General features: G+C 44.9%; 1 protein-coding gene and 1 long non-coding RNA gene across 7 annotated transcripts in view; one reads left to right on the top strand and one right to left on the bottom strand.

Moving 5' to 3' along the window:
• The window catches only part of FBXL7 (F-box and leucine rich repeat protein 7), a 206,226-nt gene that overhangs the window by 163,823 nt on the left and 18,613 nt on the right, over positions 1–23,790 (bottom strand). The gene's annotated exons all lie outside the window — the stretch shown is intronic.
• The window catches only part of LOC128352990 (uncharacterized), a 93,355-nt gene continuing 71,161 nt past the window's right edge, over positions 1,597–23,790 (top strand). Inside the window, exon 1 of the long non-coding RNA XR_008320766.1 lies at positions 1,597–1,679. This is a non-coding gene — a long non-coding RNA (uncharacterized LOC128352990). The remainder of the gene's footprint in view (positions 1,680–23,790) is intronic.

The raw sequence follows: 23,790 nt of genomic DNA, 5'->3' as shown, positions 1-23,790 counted from the left end.
AGCAAAGGATACTGGGATTCATTTGAAAGAAGAAAAGAAATACGCACAAGAATGGAAATACATACAAGAATGGAAAACCAGTGGTAACAGCAGAACTGAGGGAGACAAAAATAAAGACAGGTATGTACAGAATCACATGTAACTTACTGTATTTACCTGAATCCAGGACAGGGTTTTTTCCCAAGTTCTTTGTGTTGAGAAAATTGCGGGGCGGGGGGGGGGGAGGTTTCACCTTAAATGTGCATATCAGGAATCCCTGCTGGGGCAGCCAGCTGTGCTCAAGAGACCAGGAGCTGTAGCCCCACCAGAGCCAGCGCTGCTCCTTGTCATATCCCTGAGTCCTGTAAAATGTGCATGCATGCCTGAAAGCCTCTTCCTCCTGCCTGGCGCATTTTCAGACAGCAGGCTTTACCGCAAGTTTACTGTGAGGTTTTGCTGTGAGTTTGAAGTTGTCCAAAAAAACCAATGCAAAAATTGGATTTATTTTTTTTACCGTAGAGATAAATTGGGCTACTCACTAATGTGCAATGAAAATGCCCAAATTGTGTATAAGGTGCTCCCCGATAGCTCGCAGGGACTATGGGGTAAAACTGGACAATATGTGAACACAGACCCTCCATTCTGGAGGAGATACAAACTAAAAGCCCTATGTGAAAAAGCTCCCGGGCACAGTTCTTCTCAGGCACTGCCAACTGCCTCAGAGGGAGAAGGACAGTGCCTCCTTGTCCTGTTGCAGTAGAGGAGAAAATTGGGAGAGGCTTATAGGTACACTTACTTCGGAGTAAGTATTGCACTCAGTGGAATTTACTCCTGTGTAAACAAAGAGATCAGGTTGCTGTGTGGAGCTAGTGGATTTGAAGGGTCAGGTCAAAACTTAAAAGCTATCCAATCCAATCCATTTATTTCCACAGAGAAAACATTAAACATATCTTTAAAGTTACAGTCACAGAGACACTCCATTAAAAAGAAGTTACAAGTAGGATTTACTTTTGAGTGAGCAGCTATAGAGCTTGGAGAAAACACACTTTCATCAAGCTCTGCAGAAACTTTTTTATACGTGGCTTTTTAGCTCGCATCTCCTCCAGAATGGAGAGTGTGCTTTGCACATTGGCTAGATTCGTGGTGAAGTCTGTGAGAGTTATTTAGGGATGTTATGCCATTTTATGATGGTTGATAGGGAGAAATAGATTTGAGTGTCATCAGCACATTGATAACACCTTGCACCAAGCTCCTGACGGTTTCATGTAGATGTTAAAAGCACTGGAGACAGTGTAGAGCCTTGTGGAACTCCCAGGCGCGTAACAATGATAGGGCAAGGGGAGACAGTTGTCTGGGGGCCCCACTGCCTGGAGGGGGCCCCCAGAGGCACCTCATGTGACTCCCCATTGCCCCCTGCCCAGCCCCATAGCCTCTCAGCCACTTGCCCTCTTCGCCGTCTCTCCTGCTTGTTCTGCTGGCCCGCAATCCAAGCAGCAGGCAAGCTGCAAAGAGCTCCTTTTTTCCCGCCTCTCAGCTGATCGGCGGGTGGGCGGGGCTTCCACGGAGGCCTCCGTGTAGGCCGCAGTGAAGCCTGAACTTGAGTAGGGCCCAAACAAGCCAGGAAGGAGGAGGCAGCCAGAGTGTTCTCTGCAGCAGAAGACCCCCTGCTGCCCTGCTTAACCCAGATCAGCATTTGCCAGGTAGAGTGTGAACTCCTTTTTGTGGTTACCTTTCTCGCCCCCCCCCCCCATATATAGGGATCTGCTTGCCATAGGGCTTGGATATGGGCGGGGGGGGAGGGACCGAGAAGTCTCTGAATATTTATTTTGAAACAGCTTGGAAAATTTGCTGACTTAAATAAAACTATCTAAAAAGTCCTATGTGGCTTGTTTCATGGCAGAAAATTGCAAAAACTTCTGGAACAGTATTTTATTAATTTTATTCATTCATTCATTCATTTATAAATGCACTTATGTTCAAGTTGTTTTGCAACCCAGAAGGTCTGAGTGAGAACTGTGAAGCATGTGTGGTGCTTTTATTTTATTTTTCTTGTGTGTGAACTGCTCCCCAATAACTTGCAGGGACTTCAGGGTAAATCTGGCCAACATGTGAATGCAGCACCTCCATTCCAGAGGAGATGTGTCTTAAAGGGCTTTAAAAGCCTCCTGTGAAAAACCTCCTGCAATCAAACTTGACTGAATTTGTTCAGAATTCTGAGAAAACAAACATAGGTTCACCCTGCATGGTTGAAAGTCTCCTTTGCTAATCTGCAGCGAGGGGCCCATTTTAATCATTCATCTTTCTAGTGTGTTCTAGGCATTAAAAGTAATACAAATGTATAGTACTCAATGTATATCACTATATATTGTGACGTGTGTGTGTGTGTATTCAGTGAAATGTATTTGCAGGCAGCATACTTATTTTGGAATATCAGACTTAAATCCTTGGGGGCCTGGGGTGTGCGGAGGCCCTGGACTTTGAGGGGGGGCCCCATTTTAAAATCTTGTCTCTGGGCCCATTCCAACCTTGCTACGCCCCTGGGAACTCCATACAGTAACTCTCGCTTCACATAGCAACAGTTTACATAATCTGGAATCTACCCAAGAGGTAGAAACAGAACCACTGTAAAACAGTGCCAACCAATCCCACCTCCTTCAGGCGACACAGAAGGATACCATGGTCGATGGTACAGAAAGCCGCTGAGAGATCCAAAAGGATTAGCAGAGTCACACTTCCTTTGTCAATACCTAATTGGAGATCATCCCTCAGGTCAACCAAATAGGGGTGAGTCCAAACCGGTCCGGCGGCCATTCTAAGGAATGGCCGAACTGCTGGACCGGTTCGGCCCTTGCTGGTTTGGGTCCGGGTGGGGGGGGTATAACTTTAAGGGCGGGAGGGCTTTCTTACCCCTCCCGCCTCTTCACCCCCTCCAGCGCCCGTATTTAACCAAATAACGGGGCGCTGGAAACCAGCCGCCCCCGCCGCCCCCGCCCCCCCCAGCAGATGCACATAGAAAGGTGCCGCCATACCCCTGCCGCCGTCGCCCTCCCTCCCTCCCTCCCTCCCTCCCTCCCAGCTGCCCGCCCGCCCAAGTCCTTACCCAAAGCTGGAGTAGTAAACGAGAGGAGCTCCCGGACAGAGCTCCTCTCGTTAGAAAGGCCTGATACAGAATGAAGGTGCTTTCCGCGCGCATGCGCACACCACAAAGGACGCCGGAGGCCCGGTCTACCCGCTGGGAAAAGGCTGGGTAGACCGGGCCTCCGATCGCCGGAGGCCCGGTCTACCCGCCGGGAAAGGGCCGGGTAGACCGGGCCTCCGGCGATTGGAGGCCCGGTCTACCCGGCCTTTTCCCGGCGGGTAGACCGGGCCTCCGGCATCCTTTGTGGCGCGCGCATGCGTGCGCGCGCGCGCAAAGCGCCTTCATTCTGTATCAGGCCTTTCTAACGAGAGGAGCTCTGTCCGGGAGCTCCTCTCGTTTACTACTCCAGCTTTGGGTAAGGACTTGGGCGGGCGGGCGGGCAGCTGGGAGGGAGGGAGGGCGACGGCGGCAGGGATATGGCGGCACCTTTCTATGTGCATCTGCTGGGGGGGGCGGCGGGGGCGGGGGCGGCTGGTTTCCAGCGCCCCGTTATTTGGTTAAATACGGGCGCTGGAGGGGGTGAAGAGGCGGGAGGGGTAAGAAAGCCCTCCCGCCCTAAAAGAAAGGGCCCCCCTTCGGTGCCGGTCCGGACTGGTCCGGACCGTGCACATCTCTACAACCAAAGAAGTCTCAACCCCATAGCCCTCTCAAAAGCCAATTTGAAATGGGTCTAGATAATCATTTTCTTTCAGGAGTGCCTGGAGCTGAGAGTCCACTACCTGCTCAACCACCTTGCCCAACCATGGGAGATTAGAGATGGGCCTATAGTTGCCTAATCTGAGGGGTCCAATGTAGGTTTCCCCCCCAAGAATGGTCTTATGACAGCTTCCTTAAGACAAGGAGGCATCCTACCCTCCCTCAGAGAAGCTGATTGTTAGAGAAAATCCTCTCCAATAATCTGAGTAGAGCCAGCATAGCATAGTGATTAGAGTGTTGGACTAGGACCGAGAAGACCCGAGTTCGAATCCCCTTTCAACCATGAAACTCACTGGGTGACTCTGGGCCAATCATGTATCTCTCAGCCTAACCTACTTCACAGAGTTGTTGTGAGGATAAAAATAACACTGTACACTGCTCTAAGCTCCTCGGAGGAAGAGCAGGATATAAATGTAATAAATAAATAAATAAATAGTTAGTTAGTTAAAATAAGCCAAATCGGGCAAGGGTCAAAAGAGCAGCTGTAGGATGCACAGTCCGAAACAGCCTGTCAACATCCTCGGGAGTGATCCAATCTGACCACACAAGAGGAGTTGCTGTATTTCTCCATAACAGACTTTGCCCTAACTGTAGAATCCAGTTTGGCCCAAATACAAAAGATTTTGTCTGCGAAAAAATCATTAAAACATCACAGTGGGTGTTGCCAGTACTGCTCTATTTCGGGGTAGCCGATTGACTCTGCAAAGCACCCCTCTATTCAGTGTTTCAGCAGCACTGCATCGTAGGCTCATGATCAATGAACAGTGAAGTTTTTATTCTGCCTAAGCTAAAAAGGCAGTATTGCATTCACAAGTGGTCACTTGCCTGAGCAAATGTGGGGCAATGTGCCTCAGGTCAAACTAGCAGTCTGACTGAATAGGACACCCCGCACCCCTTTCTCATACAGAGAGGTATCCGTGTGCATATGAAGTCCTCTTCCAAAGGTGAATTAATTAGGGAGGGAGGTGATTACTTAGTGGAGAAGTGTCCCATAAAAACGTAATCTTTCACACATGAAGAAATCCTGATCTTGAGATATGCAACCAATCTCAGCTCTTTCACTAAATGAAGCACATCTGCATAGCTTTACTTTTGCCTTTTGTGTGGGGCAAAATCTACTCAAAGTGACTCAGTCCAGCTAGCAATGGATGTCTTTGTTTTGCACAAACATCCTTGCCCTACAAGGAAGGAGAAACCCCCTTGACTGATTCAATTCAAGCCTCAGGATATGATTTTCATTATATCTGCCCTGGCCCCACATCATGTTTTCAGAGTCATCACTGCACAGAGAGAGTCTTCACATTATGTAGGCAAGTCTCCTTGGATTACACTATCTGGCAGTCTCTCAGACACGTGAGTTGCAGTGCAGTCCTTTGCTGTCCATTTCTTTCTTGCTTTTCCCCACCTGTCTACTGGTAAAGAGGTCAACCAATGTGCAATGAATGCACCAACAACCCAAGGGAGGATAAGGTATAACTAACATCTTACCCTTCTAAACCTCCTCAACACTTTTCTCTCTTTGCCTCCCTCTCTGCTTCACTGACACTCTTTATACAAGCCTTCAGCAAGGCTCTGGTTTAGAACCTTAACCAAACCGATTGACTCGCCATTAGGACTTCAGCTAAATGGTTTCCCCCAAAAAACCTCTCAGTTAGAATATTAGCCAAGATTTATTGCCTTTGCCTAACCTGAATTTTTTTTTGCCTTCTGTACCCCACTTTATCCTTAATCCTTTACCCTGTAAACCGCCCAGAGACAAAAGTTTGGGGCGGTATACAAATTTGATAAATAAAATAAAATAAAATAAAAACTATATTTCTGCCTCCTCATCTTTCCCATTACACCAAGACTTGCTTAAATTAATGCTGGTATCAAACTACTCCCCAAGCCAAGCTAATTTCCTCACTTTAAGTCAAAATCATAGTTGGAGTGTCTAGCCAGCACTCCGGGGCATTCCTGGTAACACGGGTAACTGATGGTTCCAAATTTGGATTCAAGGAGATGGGGCTTGTACAAGCCTTCTCACAAGCCTAGACATCTCTGCTGGACATGAACTTGAGGATGCAATGCAGGCAGAAAAGAATTGCTTCTTTGCCACGCATATTGCCAGAGCATAGATCTTCAGATGTGCGCTAGGTTGTAACTTGTCGGATTCGAGTCAAGACTTCTAGTTGTCTATCTCACCACTTCAGCTGCAAGGAAGCTGCAATCTAATCTGGATCAAGTTTCAGCGTCTTACCATCGTGCAGAGTAAAATGGCCTCCAAACATTGGTTTAAGACTTTCACTGCCTCCCTAGGATCAGCAGGAATGAAATGTGGAGTTATGTGTCATCAGCATAATGGTATCATTTCAGCCCAAACCTCCAGATGACCTCTCCCAGCTTCATGTAGATGTTAAACATAACAGGAGGCAAGACAGAATCCTGTGGCACCCCATAAGGAGTCATGGAATGGAGCAGTCATCCGTCAGCATCACATTCCAAGATAATTTCTTCCGGAATTAGCAGAGCCATCACAGAACAGTGCCTTCTGATCCCATCCCAGCAAACCTGCCCAGAAGGATCAATGTACTGAAAGACATTGGGAGATCCAGGAGGATCAACAAGGGTCACCCTCCTCCCAGTGAAGAGCATCCATTAGGGTAACCAAGGCCATTTCCATCCCAAACACAGAGCAGAATCCAGATTGGGATAGATCCATATAAACAGTTTCATCCAGTGCTATCTGAAATTGAGACACTAGTACACAATCTACTGCCTTGCTCAAGAACCAGAAGTCTGAAACTGGGCAGAAGTTGTTCAAATTTCATGAATCCAGAGAAGGTTTTTATCAGGTGAGGGGCATCAGAGCCTCTTTAAAAATGGCAGGAGCTATCCTCACTCTAAAAGAGGCATTTACTATGTCTGCCATCCAATTATTCCATCCTGCCCTGGCAGATTTTATCCACCATGAAGGGCAAGCATCCAGGGTTCTAGTAATGGGCAGCAAACCTCCAAGCAGACGGTCCAAATCTCCAGATTCAACAATCTCAAATATATCCATAGTAATACAACTCAACAAAATCTGGCTGTATTGGTCTCTTCTATAACCACAGTGCCCAAGTTGAAGCAGATACATGCATTTTTATTTATGAAACCTTTTGCAGGATTAATCACAGAAGACTACCAAGTCTTGCCCCATATGACTGTCTGGATCAGTCAGCAAACCAGTAAAACCATCATTTAAGCGGGGGGGGGGGGATCAGCACAATTACAATATTACAAAATAGTAAATAACTATTTTTCTTAACCCTACCCTTATCCTATTCTCAAAACTTGAATTTCAGGCAATAATTCAGGGCCTTCCATGAACGGTTTTCAAATGTTCTATCTTCAAGGAAGCATCTCCCAATTCAATGAGGAAAGAATGAAAGGTAATGGAGGGCTTGCTGTCTTTTACAGAAGTGTGTCCACCCTTACTGATCTTCTCATTGAAGAACCCCCAGAAAGCTCCTAAGATACCCCTGGGTTCCCTGGAACACAGTCTGAACACCCATGCCTTATATGAAATCCAAGAGAGTAAAATACCCTGGCAGGTAAAGAACAATCTGCTTCTGTCATTAGGGGTGGGTGGGTGGGAGAGCAACCAAAGAATTCTACAGTTTTCAGCTGGATACCACACTAGCTGTGATTTAATAGCCAGTATGGTCTAATAGTATGCTGCATTTGGGCCTGGGAGACCTATATGCCAATGAAATTCAGACACAAAGTCTTGCAGGAAGAAAAGAAGTAGTCCAACAGAATTGGACCCAAAAAGTAATAGTTAGATCCTCTGATTTGTAGATAGTTAATCTCATACCTTGCCACGTTACCATTCCCATTCCCAGATGAACAGAAAACACTGAGCTGAAGCAAAATAGGAACAAAAAAGTGATGGTTGGCCTCGCACTATCTAACAAGATATATTTTATCTGTATAACTAGATGCCACAGCACAAAGCACAAGCATTATTGTGCGAGTCTCAAAGCACTGGAGCAAGTAGCAGCCATGGAAACAATGGCTTGCATTAGAATTACAAATACTTATAAGGGGAGACTCCTTAAAGATCTCATGAGGAAGGAGACAGGGAAGAAACAGGGGGGCAGGGAGACCAAGGAGCATCCTTATGTGCTTCCTCCCACTCTCCAAGTTCCTCACCAAGCAGACACGGGTCAAAGGACTCAGGACAGGCTGCAGGTTTCAGGGGCCCCTTGGCAAACTGTGAACCCCCTCCTACCAGGGTAGGCCCCAAGCAAGTCAATGAAGGCTATGGGGGTGTGGAGATGATCTTGGGGATCAGCAGTGGGCCCTCAGCAGCTCTCCAAGAATGCCAATCCCTGACAGTACACAGGGCTAAGCAAAATCCTCCAGAATCAGACCATGCAATGAAAATAGTGCTGAAGGGTAGGGATGAGCTTGCTCCCCCACCCCTTCAGCCTAGAGGCCATTGCAGGATATTGCTTTGGGCAGAGGCTCAAGGTGCTCTAGCTCTCTGAATGGGTTCAGAGCTGGATGGTTGAGGTTGGGGTGCAGGCATGCAAGCAATAACACAGCCTCACATGCCACTTCCTGAATTCATCACAGAGACTTTTGCTGGGCTGAAGGGAAGCAAGAACGGAAATGAAAGCTTCTTTTCTGCCACCCAAACTTCCAGCACTGGCCAGCCAAGGGCTACACTTGTATGCTGCTCTTCACTGCCAGATTGAGGGGTGGGGGGCAAAAAAAGTGTCAGCCTGCCTTGAGCAAAGGAATTACTACTTAATGGGCCTTTTCCAACAGCCCCCCAGAGTGAAAAATACTGTTGAAGATGCGATATAACTTCCCCCCCCAAACCGTGTATATAGCAGACTACTGTCAGGCAGCTTTTCAACTCTATAAAAGCCTTGGAAAAACAAGAGCCTTTCTCCAAGTCAGCCTTTAAGTCCCTGAGGTGATGGTCGCCATGCTTCCAGCCAAAAGAAACTGGAATGAACTCTTAAGAGCCTGGCTGATAATGCAAGAGATTTCCTTTCCAAGGTCACAAGGGGTTGGACAAACTGCTTTCCGCAATCCAGATCCAATAAGACATGGAAAAGAATGGCTTACTGCTCCTATTGTGTTGGTAGATTTCCCTGTAGCTCGATGAGCATGGCCAGCACTGGCAGATTTTGATTCCTCTAGTTCTGCGCTTGCAGCACACCATAAACTGAGCACTCAAGGGGCACTCAAGCCCATATGTATTTGGCAATTCCTCACAAGTGCAGAAAAACCACATAATTCTGAATTGTGATAATCTCACTGGGGTTTTTTGAAATTTATTTAAATAGATCTGTATCTCTTATAGCCATGAAGTTGTGCTTGAATATTTGTGGGCAAATGCCTAACAAGATCTTGTCACAAAGAGCTTCAAAACACAAGAACAGCCCTGCTGAATCAGATCAAAGGCCTACCTAGAGCAGCACCGATACCCACAGTAGTCAACCAGATGCCTTTGAGAAGCCCAAAGATAGGAGATGGCAGCAATACCCTTCTCATGCCACTGCTCCCCAGGATACTGTCTCTGAACCTGAAGGGAGCATACAGCCATGATGACTAGAAGTCATGGATAGATTTGTTCTCCAGGCTTCAGCTTACTGACCAGCAGAGACAGAATAAAATTATGCGAAGGAAATATGTGCAGATTTGTTTAATTTCCAGAACTCAACATTTTATGAAACACCATCCTTTATTTCACCTTTCTAGTATAATTGGTACCTATTTGGTTATGCATTACTGAAGTGTAATCAAGTCAGACAAGGTCTTTCCAATGGTATACATTGGCTAAGGGTAACTTCTAGGGCTAAGAATTTAACTTTTAACTATGCCTTGAGCAAAATTTGGCAGGATTGCCAGGGGCCAGGTAAACGTCCTTTAAGAGCTCCATTTGATCCACAGGCCACCAGTGGGCCATCCAATCACAGTCTGCTGAATCAGTGCCATCCATTAAAGTTAAAGTTGTACTGGAAGTTGTCTAGGAATACCTCTTCCGTCACTTTCTTCTTCAGCCGTACAGTGTGAAAGTACTATTAGGAATAGGATATTCCAGATTGCAAGTTAATTCACTACAGTTTGGTGCACTATTGTGGTCAATAAATGTGGCCCTCAGACATGCAGCTAATTAATAAGTTCCTACCTCCATTGTAGTGATAGTCACTAGCTCAGTGATTTTTAAGATCAAAGTTGCTTCCACAAAGATGATACTGTTGGAATGAAGATTTCCCACATTAGTGTCAATCTACATGGTATGCTCCTTATAAGCATTAGGATCCTTGTATAAAATACACCACCCACCTTACATAAGATTCCAGCAGCTTTTAGACTGATAGAATGCAGGGGTAGGCAAGCCGGGGTCTCCAGCTGTTGCTGAATCACCCCCAGCCACTATTTATGACATATATGGCCATCAAGTGATGAATGCCACATTAAATGAGTATGAACCCCTGCTAACTTGGCAAAGAGGCACCTTTTAACATGGTGTTTCTCTATATTTAGCAGGGTGAGAGTAACTGGCCCTATCCACCCCCAGCACAGTACCTCCAGTGACTCTTGCTGGTGTCTATCTTATGTTTCTTTTTAGATTGTGAGCCCTTTGGGGACAGGGATCCATCTTATTCATTCATTCATTCATTCATTCATTCATTCTCTCTGCAAACCGCCCTGAGCCATTTTTGGAAGGGCAATATAGAAATTGAATGAATCATAATAATAATAATTTGCATGTGTTAAGTCACTACCATAGAGCAAACACTACTGACAGAGCTCTGTAACCACACACACACACACACACCGAGAGAGAGAGACATACACAATACTGTTAATATATGAAGCTTGCATATTCAGCTGGCCCCATCTACACTACACCCTATACCGGTTTTATATCACTTTTATTGGTTAAAAGTGAATTGGTTTTATATCACTTTGATATTCATGGTTTCTCCCAAAGGATTCTGGGGAAAGGAGTTGATAATTGGCTGAAAATTTGTTAGAGCCACCTTAGTGTCCCACCTCATAAAATCACAATTCCCAAGATTCTGTGTGAAAGGAGAATGGCATTTAAACCAGTTCTTATTTGTTGTGTGTCTATGTTCACTGAGTAGTGAGATCAAGGGAGATGTGTTATTGACACAAGGGATGAACATGCATTTCTGAAGCCACTCAAAGTATGCACAGGACAGTAAGAGTATTTCTATCTTGCAGAAGCAAAAACCTTCAACAGCTGGATGTGTACAACACAGAAAACAGTATGAATAAAAGAATGAATACATAAATAAATAAGGTCATAGCTATGAAAAAGGAGTTTCCCGAATTTTTGAAAGGCAACTTGCTAATCATCATATCCTTATGAAAGATTATTTATGTTAAATTAAAAACAAAGACAATGCAAAACATGCTTTTCAAATGGAAAGCTACATAAAAGGAGGATGGTGACATAATCTGCTGGTCAGGAAAGGCTTTGTTTTAGAGGTCACCCCCCAATCTGTCTAAACAAGTCTGCGAAGTGAAGTGCAGCAGAATCAACATAAAACATGTAAAGTCATATTGCAACAAAGCATATTTAAACACAGAGATAGCATAATCAGCCACATGAAGATGCAAGGAATTAGGCCAGTCAGTTTTTAAATCTACAGACAAAGTAGAATGACCTAGGTTAAAAGTACACATTTTTGGAAAAGGAGCAGAATTCTGGAATGAGACTCCCACAAAGAACCTATGTTATATATATAATTCCTTGACTCCAAGGCATTATACAGTACAATCCCAGTCTGCAAGTAAACTCTGTTACATTCTAAATGATTCTACATTCTATTGTATCCACTTCTTTGGAGAAGTCCATATATTCTGGTGCATCTCTTCCATTCCCAGTAACTATTCCCAGTAACCTAACCTCTTCAGCACCTTTTTCTAGATGGTTAGAAGTAAGGAAGGCAGGCGTAACCATCTAGAAAAAAGGTAGTGAAGAACAGGGGCAGCTCAAGATATTGCTGTGTCTGAGATGAGGTGCCAAATGCTGCCTTGCCCCACAACCCTGATAGGGGCCAATCCCCTTCAAAACCAATCCTTGTATGCTTTGAAAGTGGTATTGGGGACAGGTCACATTGATCCCAATGAGCTGCTCAGATGGCAATGGCAGAGGGCATTGTCCACCCTGTGGGTGCCCCGCTAACTAATTAGCTGCCTGAGGTGACCACCTCACCTCACCTCATGAAAGACTCGCCTCTGCTGAAAAGGACATGCAGTTGGTCAATAGGAACAGTCTAGTTCACTGTTCTTGAATGCTAGCATTTGGCAATGTAAATATTGCAAAGTGGATAGATTCATTGCTTTCCATCCAAGAGGTCAAAGCTTCTGGCCATTTGCCTGCCAGAATGAATCACAGAATGAATCCAATCTGAGTTGGCTTCATCAGCGAGCTTTGCTGCCATCTGCATGCACTAACCACATTTTATAAATAAAGAGTTCCAAGAATAAACTGAACTAATTAAAACATATATCCAATGACAGAAAATACCAATTTAAAATTGAAATGTTGTTTTCTGTCATTTCATTTCAGAACTGGGTGTACCAACTACTCCACCAACACAAAGAAACAAATCAAGACATTTACAGCAGTATTACATACATTGAACACACATTACACAGTTCAACCAATAGTTATTTATTTTATTTTATTTTATGTATTTTTATACTGCCCAAAACTTACGTCTCTGGGCAGTTTACAACAAAAAATGACAACGGAAAAGTTAAAACATTAGTTAAAACAAAAAAATGACAGAGAAATTAAAACATTGGTTAAAATAAATGACAGCAAAAAGTTAAAAAATTACAATTTAAAATTTCAAAATAATATTTTAAAACAATGTTAAAACTATTAAAATGTTTAATTAAAAGCCTGGATGAACAGGTGTGTCTTCAAAGATTTTTAAAAATTGTCAGAGATGGGGAGGCTCTTATTTCAGGGGGGAGCGTGTTCCAAAGCTTCGGGCAGCAACAGAGAAGGCCCATCCCTGAGTAGCCACCAGATGAGCCGGTAGCAAACGCAGACAGACCTCTCCTGATTATCTCAATGGGCAGTGGGCTTCATGACGAAGAAGATGCTATCTTAAATACCCAGGGCCCAAGCCGTTAAGGGCTTTATGGGCTGTAACCAGCACCTTGTATTTTGCCCGGAAATGTATCAGCTGCCAGTGTAACTCTTTTAATACAGGAGTAATGTGGTCTCTCCGAGATGACTCAGAGACCAACCTGGCTGCCGCATTCTGAACCAGCTGTTGTTTCCAGACTACATACAAAGGCAGCCCCACATAGAGCGCATTGCAGTAATCCATTCTGGAGGTTACCAGCATATGTACCACTGTTCTGAGGTCATTTATCTCAAGAAATGGACGCAGCTGGCGTATCAGCCAAAGCTGATAGAAGGCACCTCTGGCCACTGCCTCAACCTGGGACACCAGGGAGAGGCTTGGATCCAGAAGCACCCCCAGACTGCATACCTGTTCCTTCTGGGGAAGTGTGATCCTATCCAGAACAGGCAGATCAAAATAGTCTCCCAAGTTGTAACTCCACACAATGAGTACCTGGGTCTTATCTGGATTCAGTCTGAGTTTGTTATCCCTCATTCAGCCTGTCTCCATCTCCAGGCAGGCATTTAGGGAGGTTATGCCCTCTCCCGATGATGCTGACATGGAGAAATAGATTTGGATGTCATCAGCATACTGATAGCACCCTGCACCAAATCTCCTGATGATCTCTCCCAGATGTTAAACAACATCGGAGACAATATGGAGCCCTGAGGGACACCATACAAAAGTTCAGATTTTGAAGAACAGCAGCCTCCAAGGGACACCATCTGGAACCTGCCCAAAAGGTAGGAGTGGAACCTCTACAAAGCAGTGCCCTCCACTCCCAACCCCCTCAGACACTCCAGAAAGATACTATCGTTGATAGTATCGATTTGAAAGCTGCCAAGAGATCCAAAAGGACCAACAGAGTCACACTCCCTCTGTCCATTCCCAATTGGAGATCATCCATCAGGCTGACCAAGGCAGTCTCCACCCCATAGCCTGAAGAGTCAAAAGCCAGTCTGAAATGGGTCTAGATAATTGGTTTCCTGCAAGACTGTCATGACCCTCTCAATTACCTTGCCCAGGTAAGGGTATGACCCTCTCAGTTACCTTGCCCAGCCACAGAAGGTTGGTGACAGGCTTGTAGTTACTCAACTCTGAGGGATCCAGGGCAGGCTTCTTCAGAAGTGTCTAATAATTGCCTCCTTAAGGCAAGGAGGTATCCTGCCCTCCCTCAGAGAAGCATTTATTATCTCTTTCAGGCCTTCTACAACAACCCCCCTGCCAAGTAGTATAAGTCATGTCAGGCAAGGGTCAAGAACAGGTGGTAGGCCCCACCGCTCCAAGCAGCTCATTCATATCCTCAGGAGTCACAAAGTGGAACTGATCCAACCTAACCATACAAGTGGAGTCGCTGGTCACAAGTGGAGTCGCAGTGTCACCTCCACATCAGACACTGAAGTAATTGTGGAGACGGAATCTAAGTAGGCCCAAATACAAGATATTTCCTCCACAAAGAATGGACAAGACCCTTGCCTGACGTGGCTAATACTATCTGGCAGGGAGGCTGTTGTGGAAGGCCTGGTAGAGATCATAAATGCTTCTCTGAGGGAGGGCAGGATGCCACCTTGCCTTAAGGAGACAATTATTAGACCACTTCTGAATAAGCCTGCCAACCAGGCAGGCAGTCTTGGATGAAACTGATTATCTAGACCCATTTCAGACCAGCTTTTGGGTGCGCTATAGGGTGGAGATTGCCTTGGTCAGCCTGATGGATGATCTCCAATTGGCAATTGACACAGGAAGTGTGACTCTGTTGGTCCTTTTGGACCTCTTGGCAGCTTTCGATACTATCGACCATTGTATCCTTCTGGAGCGTCTGAGAGAGTTGGGGGTAGGAGGCACTGCTTTGCAGTGGTTCCACTCTTACCTCTTGGGCAGATTCCAAATAGTGTCTCTCGGGGACTGCTGTTCTTAAAAAACTGAACTTCAGTATGGTGTCCCTCAGGGCTCTGTATTGTCTCCGATGTTGTTTAATATCTACATGAAACCGCTGGGAGAGATCATCAGGAGATTTGGTAATCATCAGGAGATCATCAGGAGCAGAGTGCTATCAGTATGCTGACGACACCCAAATCTATTTCTCCATGTCAACGTCATCAGGAGAAGGCATAACCTCCCTAAATGCCTGCCTGGAGGCAGTGATGGGCTGGATGAGAGGTAACAAACTGAGACTGAATCCAGATAAGACGGAAGTACTTATTGTGTGGAGTTGGAACTCGAGGGATGATTTTGATCTGCCTGTTCTGGATGAGGTCACACTTTCCCAGAAAGAACACGTATACAATTTGGGGGTGCTTCTGGACACAAAACGCTCCCTGGTGTCCCAGTTTGAGAAAGTGGCCAGAGGTGCCTTTTATCAGCTACGGCTGAGACACCAACTGCGTCCATTTCTTGAGATGAATGACCTCAGAACAGTAGTACATCTGCTGGTCACCTCCAGACTTGACTACTGCAATGCGCTCTATGTGGGGCTGCCTTTGTACGAAGTCCAGAAACTGCAGTTAGTCCGGAATGCAGCAGCCAGGTTGGTCTCTGGGTCATCTTGGAGAGACCATATCACTCCTATCTTAAATGATCTACACTGGCTGCCGATAAGTTTCCGGGCAAAGTGCAAGGTTTTGGTTATAACCTATAAAGCCCTAAACAGCTTGGGCCCTGGGTATATAAGAGAACGTCTTTGTTATGAAACACACAGCCCATTAAGATCATCTGGAGATGTCTATCTGCAGTTGCCACCAGCTCATCTAGTGGCTACTCGGGGACGGGCCTTCTCCATTGCTGCCCCGAGGCTTTGGAACACATTTCCTGCTGAAATAAGAGCCTCCCCATCTCTTACAACCTTTAAAAGGGCAGTCAAGATGCATTTGTTCACCCAGGCCTATAATTAGATATTGTTTTAGTGGTGTTTGAATAGTTTTAACTTTTTAAATTTTAATTGTTGAAATGTGTCAATCTTTTTATTTGGTTGTTTTTATTGTTTTGTAAACCACCCAGAGAACCTGTGTTTTGGGCGGTATAGAAATATGTTAAATAAATAAGTATGTTAAATAAACAAACACATCACAGCATGTATGGTTCCAGATTCTGATCCAAAGAAGGAAGAGCACATACTAGCCCTCCTACAGCCCTGAACAACTCCACTGGAAGTGAACTTGTGGATGAAATATGGGCAGAAAAGAATCGCTTCTTCACCATATGTATTGCCTGAGCACAGATCTTCAAATGTGTTCCATTTTGTGAACACACACACACACACACACACACACACACACACACACTGCCATCCATGTGGATAAAGGCTAGGTCTTCTGCCCAAAATACTCAACTAGCTGGAAAGCCAATGTCTGCATGTCAGACATTCATTCAGAAAAGACAGAGAGGCTGTTCTTACAATCAGTCAAATCCGGGCTAAGAAAACCAAGCCCCATCTTGGATGATCATAAGAACCACCGGGACCCGCACAGCTACCAGTGGCAGTGTGGTAGCAAACCTGCCAAAGAGGCCAGCCTCTTAAACGGGGTTAAGGGAGCAAGCAATACCTTAGCCCAACATCACCCGGCGTTCCGTGTGTGTGCGTGTCCCCCCACCCATCAACTTTGCAATGCCTGGACCAATATGAACCAAATTGGGTAGAGTTGTAGGGACACGTAGGAACACCTCAACGGCGCAGTTTGTGATGATGTGATCTATCCCAATACAAGATGGCGAATACGTTAACCTTTGAGGTGCAAATGGGCTAACTTGTGAACCGCCTAACCGATTTGAGCCAAATTTGCTACAGATGTAGGGACACATAGGGATGCCCAAAGAGTGTGGTGTGTGATGATGTCATCCACTCCAAATCAAGATGGTGGCCACATAAACATCTGAGGTGCAAGCAAGCTAGTTTGTGGACTGTCTAACCAATTTAAACCAAATTAGGTATAGTTGCAGTGAGTGACACATAGGGACACCTCAACATCGTAGTTTCTGATGATGTCATCCACCCCAATCCAAGATGGTGGACACTTAAACTTTTGAGGCACAAGTGGGCTAACCCGTGAACCGCCTAAATGATTTGAACCAAATTTGCTACAGATGTAGGGACACATAGGGATGCCCAAATGGTATATGATGATGTCATCCACTCCAATTCAAGATGACAGCCACATGAACATCTGAGGTGCATGTGGGCAAATTTGTGGACTGTCTAACCAATTTAAACCAAAGTAGGTACGGTTGCAGTGAGCGACACAAACGGACACCTCAATGGCATAGCTTGTGATGATGTCATCCACACCAATTCAAGATGGTGGACACAAACCTTTGAGGCGCATGTGGGCTAACTTGTGAACTGCTTAACCAATTTGAACCAAATTTGCTGCAGCTGTAGAGACACATAGGGACACCTAAACGGCAAAGATTGTGGTGATGTCATCCACCTCAATTCAAGATGGTGGACACGTAAACTTTGGAAGTGCAAGTGCACTAACTTGTGGACAATCTAACCAATTTGAATCAAATTTGCTACAGCTGAATGGACACATAGGGATGCCCAATGGTGTAGTTTGTGATGTCATCCACCCCAATCCAAGATGGCAGATACATAAATATTTGAGGCACAAGTGCACTAGCTGTTTGCAACTGGGGCTGGAAGACTGTGAGGTTCCCAGCCAGTGCCAGGGGGATACCCACTGGGAGCCCCTTATGTTGATACTGGGCTGGAGGAGCCAATGCTAAGCTTTTATGGAGTAGGATGTCAGCATTCATTGTTGTCTTGGCTGTTCTTAACGTACTATTATCTACCCTGCACGTTCAGTTAAATAAAAACATCAGAAGGCAAAGCTGTAAGAGAAAGTGGAAAGGGTAGTCTAGTGGTATTTCTTTTCTCCCTTTGTTGGGTGGGGCTACAAATCCAGCTATTTGGTTTGCTAAATAAATCCAGATACTTGGTATGCTATTGCTCTTCTTGATCATAAAAAGGGACATTATTTTCCTCCCTCTCCTCTCCACCCCCACACAAAAAAAATCACCTTCAGCCTGTAAATAACTAGACACATTTATTCTGGAAGAATCATCACAATAGGCCATATCAATTCTGGGTACAGACTCATATCCCTTGTGCAACAAACATTTGGGAGTGTTATTTTAGGGTAAAATGAACTCAACACACAATACCCACAGAACCTTTTATTGTAAAAATGTTGCCCAGAACTCATCCTTTATTTAGAGCTATTGAAAACAGATGAACAATAAAACAAAAGGCTCATGCAGGAAAACTCTAATATAGGAGTCTAGAGAAAGGAAGCATCACTTCATGCTGTCAATAATTCAAGGTGGGGGGATCATGGGGGATTCAAAAACATAGCACAAATAGCATTTCCCAGTCCCTCCCAATTGGACTTTACCTTTGCTAAAATATTTATGAATTAAATCATTGCTACAGCTGTCTTATATTTACCAAGGGAACAAGAATGTCTATTGCTTGTCATGAATCCATGAAATTTGACATTTAGAGATCTGTGCTTTGGGAGGATTATTGGGGGAGGTAGTCATGATGGTGAGAAACTAAATTCTGATGGCTCTCAGGAAGCTACAGGAGTTCTGATCAGGTTTGCATGCCTGGAAGATTGAAAGACTCTGCCAGGTAGTAAATTTCTGGAATTCTGTTTTCTTTTGGGGCTGTGGGGTTAAAGACAGTCTACAGAGCTAGTGCAGAAGACATGTTAGACATTTCATTGCCTGCTGCTCAGGTTTTGGGAATGGTGGTGGGGAGGGGAGCAGAATGAGTCCCATGCAGCTGTTTCTAGCTCAGCCTCTTGACACTATACATTTTCTGTGGGATTCACTGGGCTCAGTGGTTCAGTCGTGGTGCTATCCCTCAGCTTGTACCCATGGTAAAGTGAAGTGTGCCGTCAAGTTGGTGTCAACTCCTGGCGACCACAGAACCCTGTGGTTGTCTTTGGTAAAATACAGGAGAAGTTTACCATTGCCTCCTCCCGCACAGTGTAAGAGGATGCCTTTTAGCATCTTCCTGTATTGCTGCTGCCTGTTATGTTTCCCATTGTCTGGGAAATATACCAGTGGGGATTCGAACCAGCAACCTTTGGCTTGCTAATCAAGTCATTTCCCTGGTGCACCATTAGGTGGCTTCTGTGCCCATGGTAGGGTTGCCATATTCTGGCTTTCCAAATCCGGGTACCTAATTTGCATATTATGCAAATTTGCTTGAAAATGATTTTTGAGCAGAATAGTGACTGCACGTTTTGCTCCATAACTCCACTTCTACAAGCTTGGGGGGGGGGGTTGCGGGGGTGGTAAATGAAAGCTGAAATCTGGGCTAATTTGGGTGGGTTTAGTAATCTGGGTGAGATGCTTAAAATCTGGATGAAACCTGAAATTCTGGGGGGCATGGCAACTGTAGCCCATGGGGCTGTAAGTTAAAATCTCATGTTGAGTGCCAGTGGAAATCATACATTCAGTTCAGAGGCTTGCCTTTTTTATGGTACATTGTTAAAACATCACCTATTGTACACTGATGGTGCCATATAAATAACAGCAATTCAACAGCTGATTCCAACTACTGCCTTAGTTAGGAAATTCATGTGGAATCCTGGACTGAGTGTTAGGAAGTAGCGTCTCAGGAAATGGTTACAGTAATTAATGGAGTACTGTAATTTGTTTTTCTGTTTTTAAATATTCATTTGTAACTGGAAAGTGGCCCAGGAATAGAGTTGCTATGTTCCTCGAAATTCCAAGTTTCACCCGGATTTTAAGCAACTCACCCAGCTTGCTCAGCCCACTCAGATTCTCTCAGATTTCAGATTTCATTTATTTTATTTTATTTTTTAAAAAAGCTAAGCTCTAGCCCTTGTTGAGGCAGTGTTATTGAGCAAAGCGTGCAGGCACTATTCTGCTCAGAAATTATTTTCCAGGCAATTTACATAATATGCAAATTAGGTACCCAGATTTGGAGAGCCAGAATGTAGCAACCCTACCCAGGAACCTTTTCACACGGGGCTTTTACCTCGAATCTCCACTAGAATGGAGTGTGTGCGTGCTCATATTGGCCAGATTTTTGCCAAAGTCCGTGCGGGATCTTGCGGAGCATTTCACACCAGGGGCGTGGCATGGTTGGAGTGGGCCCAGAGCAGGGCTGGACTGGGGGCACTGAGAGGGCGGTGGAATATATGGGGGGGTGCTGAGTTTTGAGCAGAATGGGTAATTAAGGGTGGGAGTTGGGGCGCAGGGGCACCCCGCAGGTGGGGCGCACCGGGAATATGCCCTGTTGCCCTGTGGGCCAGTCCGAGCCTGGCCCAGAGACAAGATTTTAAAATGCCTCCCTCCCCACTGAAGCTCAGCTCATGAAGTAAAGAAGTATTAAAGGAGGCTGAATAGTGCTAACAAAAAGCATAGTAAAAAAATTATATATATATATATATATATATATATATATATATATATACACACACACACACACACACACACACACATATATATACACACACACACACACACATATATATATATATACACATATACACACACACACACACACACACATATCACACATACCCCTCTGTGCCACAATAGAACATCATCCTAAACTATTTTTTAAAAGGTTTTGTAAATTGTGGACGATGCAAGTCATTTAATGGTACTAGAGAGAGACATGCTGTTCTGGTAGCTCCAGGCCTTAACACCCACATCAATTTTGGAGGATGAATACAACTGAAGGAAGCCGAGGTGGGCGCACAGCTGGGGGAGTCAGTCATGTGACTTGCCTCTGGGTCTCCCCCAAGGCAGGGGGCGCCCAGACAACTGTCTCCCCTTGCTCTATTATAGTTATGCCCCTGTTTCACATGCAATCCAGCTTTTTACTTGCACATTGAGGCTTGTCCCGATTTATATCCGAGGCTAAAAGAAATCCTGGTTTTGAGAGGAGTTTCTAGATAAACTGAAGCAGGCTGCCAGTGAAAAGTGCCAAAAGACTTGCAAAGTCTTCAGATTAACCTGATAAAAAGGCAAGTCAAACTTTTGAGATGCAAATAGGAAACTGCCTTGCTAAGATGCAAATACTGGGGGAAACAGTTTTCAAAAAGCAGCAAGCTACGTTTTGCTCTTTGAAAGTATTTCTACTATTTGAAAGTATTACTTGCAAAACCTCTGTGTATGTTCAAGTTCACTTTTTTGTGCAACTTTATTCTGCTTGCTGAAAAATTTTGCCATGATGTTTGTGGCATCAAACTGAATTGTTTTTTGCTGAATGTTTAAGGTCCCCGGTTTAAGTTTTTTTTTTTAATCTCCTGAAAAGCACATAATGCATATGCGAGAAGGAGCAAGCAGTGCAAACATACGCAAGAGTGGCCCCATTAATTCCCTGAATTGAAATGCAGTGATTCTTATGTGAAGTGGCTTCGCTCATGTGAAGTGGCTTCGCTCACCTTACACCCACAGAGCAAGCTTGAAGTCATGTGTGAAAAGGCTCCAGCACACTGAACACAGACCCACATCAAGTCTGCATGCTTTGAATTACAAATACGTGTGCTAGCACACCACACAGCGGTGGGGCTGAAGTATTTGACTAGCCACGACATTTTATTTTATTGTAAAGCATGCACACGTAGTTCTCACAGAGAGATAACCAGGAGCTAAAGCTTTCACCAATAACTAAGATATTTTATTTATTATACCCAATCGCATGCACGCATAGTTCTCAGTGAGACATAACCAGCAGGCTTCATTTTATGCCTCATTTGTGACAGTATTTATTTTATTGTAGCCCAGATTCAAACATGAAGGAACTTCCATCCCGTTTACTGTGGCCGAATGCCCAGATTTCACTTCTCCCCTCTCTTTTGCATGCTACTGTTTAAATCTACGCCATGAACTGTTTTAGCATCAGCCACATGGAGGTCCAAAAGAATCATGGGTCCCTTAGGCCCAGGTGGACTTCAGTGACTTGCCAAGCCCATATTCTTTACTCTAGAATGCCCACTGAGCTACAAGAGACTCCCTTTGCAGGAACAGAAGGCTAGCAGACCATTTAGACTAGTTTAGATTCCGCCTGAGCACTGTTTGCTTGTTCACTTAAACGGCTGCTCATTTTCCAGCCCCATCAATAATTTCAAAGGCAGTCTTCAAAATAACTGCATTGTACACTGTAGTCACTCAGCTACAATGAATGTACCATGAAGGGTACATCCCAGCTTTAGCTGCATTCTAAGGCATTTTTCACTTCAGCCGAGAAGGCAATTGTGCCCACTCATGCCTCCATGTGATCAGAGCAGTCTGCTCCTTAGAAGTGAATGGAGATATCCCTGAAGAACTGGGAGTGGGTTGTGTGTACAGGAGCACCCACACCTGCAAGTAATCCAGGGTTGGAGCGGGGAAATGGTGACAAACTTCCTGTGCAGAGAACCTCTGCATAGCTATCTGGAAGGCAAACAGGAAGCATTCAAGCAGCCAGTTTGAGAGGTCAGTCAGGGTCTACTGGTTGTATTAGTCTCAGTTATGACAATGCCAGTAACTGGGCAAATTCCCTGCTAACTGGGCAAAGAGGCACCTTTTAAAAGTGGTGATTCTCCTTATTCAGCAGGGGGAAAGCAACTGGCCCTCTCCACCCCCAGCACAGTACCCCTCCGGTGACTACTGCTGCTGTCTATCTTGTGTTTCTTTTTAGATTGTGAGCAGTGTTTCCTCTAACAGGGATTCCCAGATTTTGCTCACTACAACTCCCAGCATCCCCAGCTGCAATGGCCTTTGGCTGGGGATGCTGGGAGTTGTAGTCAACAACATCTGGGAATCCCTGTTAGAGGGAACACTGATTGTGAGCCCTTTGGGGACAGGGAGCCATCTTATTTATTATTTCTCTATGTAAACCGCTTCGGAAATTTTTGTTGAAAAGCAGTATATAAATATTTTTTGTTGTTGTAATCGTCGTCGTCAAACATGCTAAGTATATGAGATTTCATTTGGGCAAAAGAGGCACCCGAAGCAGGGCCTGATCTGAAGAACTCAATGTCCAGGGAGGCCCACAAAAGAGAAACTTATTTTTATCCACCATTCTTTTTCAGTTCTCTCGATCTTAAAAGTAATATGCTGCAAAAAACCTCTCAGTTAACCATTCTGAGCAACCAGCAGGTCCCATCACTAGAAGAATTACCTCTCTAAGCCCAAAAATGAAGATGTGGTTTAAACCTCATTGAGATCTTGAGCCCTACACAGATGTTCTGCGGGGAAAGCCGTATGCAAATACAGCTGATAAAAGCAGGTGCAGAAGTGTCGTCCCCCCCCAACACACATCCAGTGCATCAATCATTTCCCCCCCACTCTTTCCTGTGCTGCTCACAGATACAGCTGTCATCTGAAGGTCACTCCAGGCTGCCAATCACAGAAGCATCTGCCAACATGCTTACAGTGGCCATTTCTTCAGATGACCACCCTAACTGTGAACAGCACAAGAGTGGGAGTGAGGGAGTAACTGACACACCAGGGGTGTGTGACTTCTACCCCAGCTTTTGACAGCTGTACTCGCATACAGATCTTTTAAAAAATAAACTTTTAACACACAAAGATTACACTTAATATATAGCACTGATGTTTTCTTCAGCATAAGCAAGCTGCAAGAACAAATTCAGCTGGGTAAATAAATTGAAGGAAAGACTAATTTGATATGCATTTTTTTACACTTATATCTCGCTCTTCCTCCAAGGAGCTCAGAGTGATGTACATGGTTATTGTTATCCTCACAACAGCCCTGTGAGGTAGGTTAGGCTGAGAACTACACGACTGGCCCAGAGTCACCCAGTGAGTTTCATGGCTGAATGGGGATTC

The sequence above is a fragment of the Hemicordylus capensis genome, chromosome 4, assembly GCF_027244095.1.
Source record: "Hemicordylus capensis ecotype Gifberg chromosome 4, rHemCap1.1.pri, whole genome shotgun sequence".
Lineage (NCBI taxonomy): Eukaryota > Metazoa > Chordata > Lepidosauria > Squamata > Cordylidae > Hemicordylus > Hemicordylus capensis.
The sequence above is the reverse complement of the archived record's forward strand: the minus strand, read 5'-3'. Positions and strand labels throughout refer to the sequence as shown.